Source organism: Grampus griseus, assembly GCF_964374135.1.
Source record: "Grampus griseus genome assembly, chromosome: 1".
Classification (NCBI taxonomy): domain Eukaryota; kingdom Metazoa; phylum Chordata; class Mammalia; order Artiodactyla; family Delphinidae; genus Grampus; species Grampus griseus.
In genome coordinates this window covers 85,511,889-85,517,888 of record NC_139017.1, presented here as the reverse complement: position 1 = coordinate 85,517,888, position 6,000 = coordinate 85,511,889, and the positions used below count along the sequence as shown (strand labels likewise).

General features: G+C 49.1%; 1 protein-coding gene across 2 annotated transcripts in view; it reads left to right on the top strand.

The window, feature by feature from the left end:
• Nucleotides 1-3,592: 3,592 nt before the first annotated feature.
• Nucleotides 3,593-6,000, top strand: part of RAP1A (RAP1A, member of RAS oncogene family) — a 77,448-nt gene continuing 75,040 nt past the window's right edge. Inside the window, exon 1 of one of the 2 annotated variants that reach the window (XM_082649407.1) lies at nucleotides 3,593-3,725. The gene's annotated coding sequence lies outside the window, so the exon portion shown is untranslated. The remainder of the gene's footprint in view (nucleotides 3,726-6,000) is intronic. The other variant, XM_082649408.1, reaches the window with a different exon arrangement.

Here is a 6,000-nt window from a genome sequence, read left to right as displayed (position 1 = left end):
AGGGTTGGAGCTGTGATCTGGCCACTGCTTTAGGGAGACGGCTCTGGAAAGAACACAAAATGTATTGAAGGGAAAGCAACTAAGCAGGAGACCAAATAGGAAACTACAACAAAAGTCTAGAGAAGAGGTAATCAGTACCTGACCTAGGGCAGTGGCAATGGTGATAGAGAGGAGGGGGCAGATGGAAGGGACATTGGGTAGGAAAGGTCTATACGTGTCTGTCCAATATGGTAGCCCCCAGCCACATGTGGCTATTTAAATCTAATTTAAATACCCTAAAGTTAAATAAAATTTAAAATCTAGTTCCTCAATCAATGCTTGATAGCCACATGTGACTATTGTATTAAATATACAGCTAAACATTACCATCACAGCAGAATGTTCTGTTGGACGGTGCTGATCGATATACTTTGAGGACCAATTGGGTACAGGAATGGGGAAGATGGATTAAATGTGGCTGAGCTTTGGTGGATGAGTAACTGAGAAAGACAGTGCCAAGAGCAGGAAAGGGGAAGTAAGGAGGAAAGATGTCGTTTAGTTTCTGTCAAACACCAGGCAGGACAAAGCATCTACACAAATGCTCAGGTGGGTAGAGCAGGGCATGAGTGGGCTCTCCCAAGCCTTGTCAAGCCACATGATTCCCCATCCTCCAACTTCCCCTTCCCTGCAGTATTGAGTTGGCTTATCCTCTATCGGGCTCAGTTTCTCCCCAGCTAGGGCGGCTCCCTCAACCTCCCCCAGATCAGCGGCTCACAAGAACTGTGACAAGGCAGGAGCCCGAGAGCCTACTGTTTCCTCCGCTCAGAGGCGCCTGCCTGGATCCTCATTTCTCACAGATACCTTCGCTTCCTCTCTCCCAACTGCCTCACTCACCCTTCCCTATGCTCAATCCTTGGAAAGTCCCCTTGATCCCACTTATTTGACTGCTTCCTCTTGAACTCTTCTCTCCTACAAGAACCACGACACCATTGACCCCACCGCTTTTTTACTTGCCCTCTCTTCCCTCTCAGCTTAGATTCTAAGGTTTATCACTATAACCACTCCTTGGCTTGTACCCCTCCCCCCTCTAATGACTTTCATCAGCAAAACCCAGCCCTGGCCAAATCCACCTCTCCTTCAACCCCACAAGCAAAGGAATGTGGCTGGATAAAAACCACACAACCTTGCTGAGTGGTCTCACTTTAGATACAGGACCACTGACTCAAGAGGGCCCTCAGCCTTGTCCGTACTACACTTCTCCAGTAACTCTTCCACTCTGAGGGAATTCCTTCTCACCTTCTTCTATCTCCTTAAATAGCCAACAGCCCCACCCCACTCACAGCTTTCTATTGCTTAGAATAAAAGAAAGCTCACAGCCCTAATCTACTTCATCAAACCCACTGAGGCAACCGCACAACAAAGAATATTCCGTGCAAACTGGGAAAATGTGCACACAGACTGCGTGTGCGCGTGCACGTGTGTGTGTGTGTGTGTGTGTGAGAGAGAGATGTGGAGGATTTGCTAAAAGGCACCACCTCTGCAGTTGGAGCAATTAGAAAAGGTGCTCCTTCCTGCAGGTTGATTTGGCCTCAAACTTGGTTGGCAGAACAGGGGCTGGATTTCAGCTCCCACCTGCCTCCTGCACGTCAGTGGCCTGAACAGGCTACCAAATGTACTACCTGACCTACCTGCATTTGCACCCACGGACTTTGCCTCCTCTGCAAAAACAGTGTGTGAACATACTGTCCTTGCTCCTATCCAAGGCCAACTCCTCCACTTCTACACTAGGTCTCATCGTTTCTCACCTACTGGAGGACAAGCTTTCTCCAGCTGTCTCCTCTTATCTTCTGCGTCATCACCTTTACCTCTCTAAAGGTTCATTCCAGAATACCAACATAAGGAAACATCCCCCATCTTTAAAATACCTTCCCTTAATCCCAAGTACTCCTCTCTCTCCCTCTTTCTTTACAGCAAAGCTCCTCAAGAGCTGTTTAGACTTGCTATAAACACTTTCTCTTCCTCACCTCCCATCTCTTGTTCACACTAATCAGACTTTCTGCCCAATGACTCTGTTGAAACTGCTTTCGTCAAGGACATCAGCAACCTTCATCAGGTCAAATGCAGTGTTCAAACTCTCAGTCCTCATCTTACTTATTTCAACGGTATTTGATAAGACTGGTCACTCCCACCTTCCTGAAACAATTCTCTTATCTTCCAACACTCCACCCTCTCCTGGTGTTCCTCCTACCTGGTAGCTCCTTCTGCTCTTCTACAGAATTTCCAAAGGTTGAAGTTTACCTTCCTCCTCCCCTCTAGCTACTCTCCCTCCTAAGTGATTTTACGTAGACCTAAGGCTTTAAAAAGCATCTATGTGCCGATGACTCCCAAATTCATATGTTCAGACTCATATATCCATCCAACTGTTTTGCATCTCTACTTGGATGTAGAACAAGCACCTTATGCAACATGTGCAAAACAGAATTCCTGATTTCCCCCACCTCAGATTTTTTTCCTTTTTAAATCTTCCCCATCTCATTAAATAGTATCACCATTAACCTATCCTTTACGCCCTGAACCTAAGTATCATTCATGATTTTTTGTTCCTTCACACACTCTCTGCCAAATCCATTCCAAATCTATATGTATCTGAATACATCCCGAAACATCCCTTCTCACCCCTTTTCTGCTGCCATCCTAGTCCAAGCTACCATAAACAGCTTCCTTACTGGTCTCCCCGAGGACATCTGTGCTTCCCTGTTGTGTATTTTACACACATTAGCAAGAGTAACTTTTTCAAATGTGAATCAGATGCGGTCACTCCTCTGCTCACCCTCCCATGGCTTTCTGTTGCTCTTATTAACAGCCCATAAGGCGCCATAGGATCTGACCTCTTCCCCACCTCTCAGCCTAACTACTACTGCTCTCTGGCTAACTGACTACGCTCAGCCATACTGGCCTTTTGTTGGTCCTGCAACATGCCAGGCTATTCCCACTTCTGAGTTTATGGCTGATGTTCTTTCAGCTTGGAAAGACCCCCCTACCCCTCTCCTGCCGAGGTATTTGCTAGGCTCACCCCTTCATATCATACATGTATGTGCTCAAAGGTCTCCTCTGAGGGGCAATACCTGGCCATCTATAAAGTCATCCCATTCCTGGCTTTATATTTCTTCACACAACATCACTTCCCGAAATTTTTGTTTACTTGTTTGTTGTGTCTCCTCTCTCCCACTAGAATGCAAGCTCCACGGGGCCTTTGCTTGCCAACGGCATTCCCTGAACCTAGGACAGTGCCTAGCACCTACTAGATGCTCAATTAGTACTTATCAAATGGTTGCATTCCCTCCAAAATTCTATTCTCCTGAATCTTCAGACCCTTCCTCATTTCCTTTCCAGCCTCCCACACCACCACCCCACGCAAGGCAAAGCTGCAACTCCCCGCTCTTTCCTCTGCGTTCTTAGCTCTTCCACCGCCTTCCAGCGCGGCCCCTTTAAGCGGACTCCGGAAAGCCGCGGGGAAGGCGGGGCCGAAACCTCGCCGATGCTGACTCGAAGGGGCGGGGCGGAACTAAGGGGGCGGGGCCTGCGTGCTGCGTGCGTGCGCGTTCTGGAGGCGCCGCCGCCGCCGCTCTCGAGGCCGCCGCCGCCGCCGCCGCCGCCGTCGTCGCCGCGCAGAGCCGGAGCAGGAGCCACGGCCGAGAGGAGGGAGGAGGAGGAGGAGGAGGTGGAGGAGGCGCCGGACCGTGGGGGTGAGTGAGGGGCGGGGAGCCGGAGCCGGCCCCAGAGGGAGCAGGGGGCGCGGGTCGGCCGAGCCCGGGCTGAGGCGGCTCCTGTCGCCGGTCAGTCCCCTGGCTCCCCCTTCTTTCTCCGCGTTCCCTCGGTGTCCGGGGCGGCGGCCCGGGGGCCTGGCCGGCGGGAGGGGCCAGGGCTCGGGGAGGCCCGGCCGCTGCCGCCCGGGGCCAGAGCCAACCACGCCCGCGGACCGAGCCGGTCGACTGTGGTTGGGCCTGCGGGAGAGGGACGGGAGGGGCCCGGGCCGGGTGTGGGAGAGAAAGAGGACATTGTGTCCCCCACCCTCCAACTCCCTGAGGTGTCATGGCACAAGCCCATTTCCCTCGCCATCTCCCCGGACATAGTGCCCTCGCCCCTCGCTGCCTGAGAGAGGTAGAAGATTAGACATCGCTGCATTTTTTTTCTTCTTGCTTGTCCCCAGACTAGGGTCAGATCTTCTTTCAAACGCAGCTCACCCTTTGGGGGGCACGCGTAGAAGGGGGTTGCAGGGTTGGGTGAATTTTCTGTCCTCCCTCGGCTCCTTGGAGAGGTGCGGGTAGACGGGAGCGGTGTCCTTTCTGTGTTCCCTTGTTAGGGTTCGGGGTCTCCCGTTCCTTCCTTCATTCCCCCGGTGCACAGGGCTGACATCTCTACACCCCACTCCACCTCTCAGCTCCTTTCCCGCCCTCTCTCCCCACGTCTTCCGTAGCATGCCATGTGTTCGCTTTTTCAGCGTTGCCTTTCTTGGATCTCTGCTTTTCCCCTGAATTTTGTTAGGGAAGAGGTCACTGTGTGATTCTTCTTGTCTTCCTTCAAACGGGGACTGGTTGGAGTGTCTTTTGCCCCCTCGTTCAGGAAGTTAAGGACAGTGTCTTAGATAAATTGTGTAATTTACTGCTATAGGGGAAAGATGAGGGGAAGACATCAACTCACAGGGCTAAGAACCAGTTTAGGGGACCATTTGACCTCTTGGAAAAAGAACTAGCATTGAGGAGTTAATGTATTCCGTTTTGGGAGGGAAGATCGTTTTGTCACTGCTTTGAAGGGAGGTGGTTTTAAGAAGGAAGGGAATAACAGGGCAGGAGGTTATTGGGTCACAGTCGTACAGGTGGCCACAGTTTTCTGCTTCCTGGGTGTGAGATGATGATTTTTCCTGTTTTTAATCACAGTAAAAATGAAGGATCAGCTCTTAGTTTTAACGTGGGGCTGCTACCTTCAAAAGCATGCTGAAAGGGCAGTCTCAGAAGGGATGCTGCTGGAAACAGGATTTGGAAACTTTATTTTGGTTTCCTGTCAGAGTGTGTGGGGGTGGGCACACGTGTGTGTAGTTTTTCTTTTCTTTTGATGTAACTGATACCTGTGATATTTTGCCATAATAAGCACTAAATCAGGCCCTGATCCCCTGTCTGTCTTTATTATGATTTCCTATAACACTTTCTGTTTGAAATTATATTTGTGTTGGTTGAAATTCTTTTTAGTCTGGTGTTTCAGTGAATCTTGTTTACTCCGCATTTTGAATTATGTACTACAAAATATACTTAGGTGTAAGGTACTGAGGATCACACCATGCCCACTGGCACATGGTAGGCACTTGGTATTTCTTGAATGAATTGTTTGATTACGAAGATGTGTCTAAGTTTTACATATCATCTATCTTTTTGAGAGGTAGCTCAAATTAGAAGATTGCATTTCACTTCCAATATACAAAATACTAATTATTAACGTTTTTTGGGCCACTGACACCTTTGAGACTATAGTGAAATATACGTATAGACTCTCTCCTCAGGAAAGAAGCAATAGACATTTATGCACAAAATTTCACATTCAGTTTCAGGGACCCTCTGAAACCAACCATGGGTGCTTGTCTTAAATGTAAACTGGAATCCTGAGTATTATTCAGTTCCATATTAAAACTGTTCAAATACCTTTGTTCACCTTCTGTGTGACCTCAGGAATGACAGTGTCTGCGCTTACAGACTAAACTTTGGGTCTTTGGAAACAAGATTTAAGAGTGATTGTTATTACAATTTTATGTGGAAAAGTTCTCATTAATAACTTTTACCAATAATTTTGAACTAGTAATTTTAATTTTTTTTTTTTTTTTTTTTTTACGGTACGCGGGCCTCTCACTGCTGTGGCCTCTCCCGTTGCGGAGCACAGGCTCCGGACGCGCAGGCTCAGTGGCCATGGCTCACGGGCCCAGCCGCTCCGCGGCATGTGGGATCTTCCCGGACCGGGGCATGAACCCGTGTC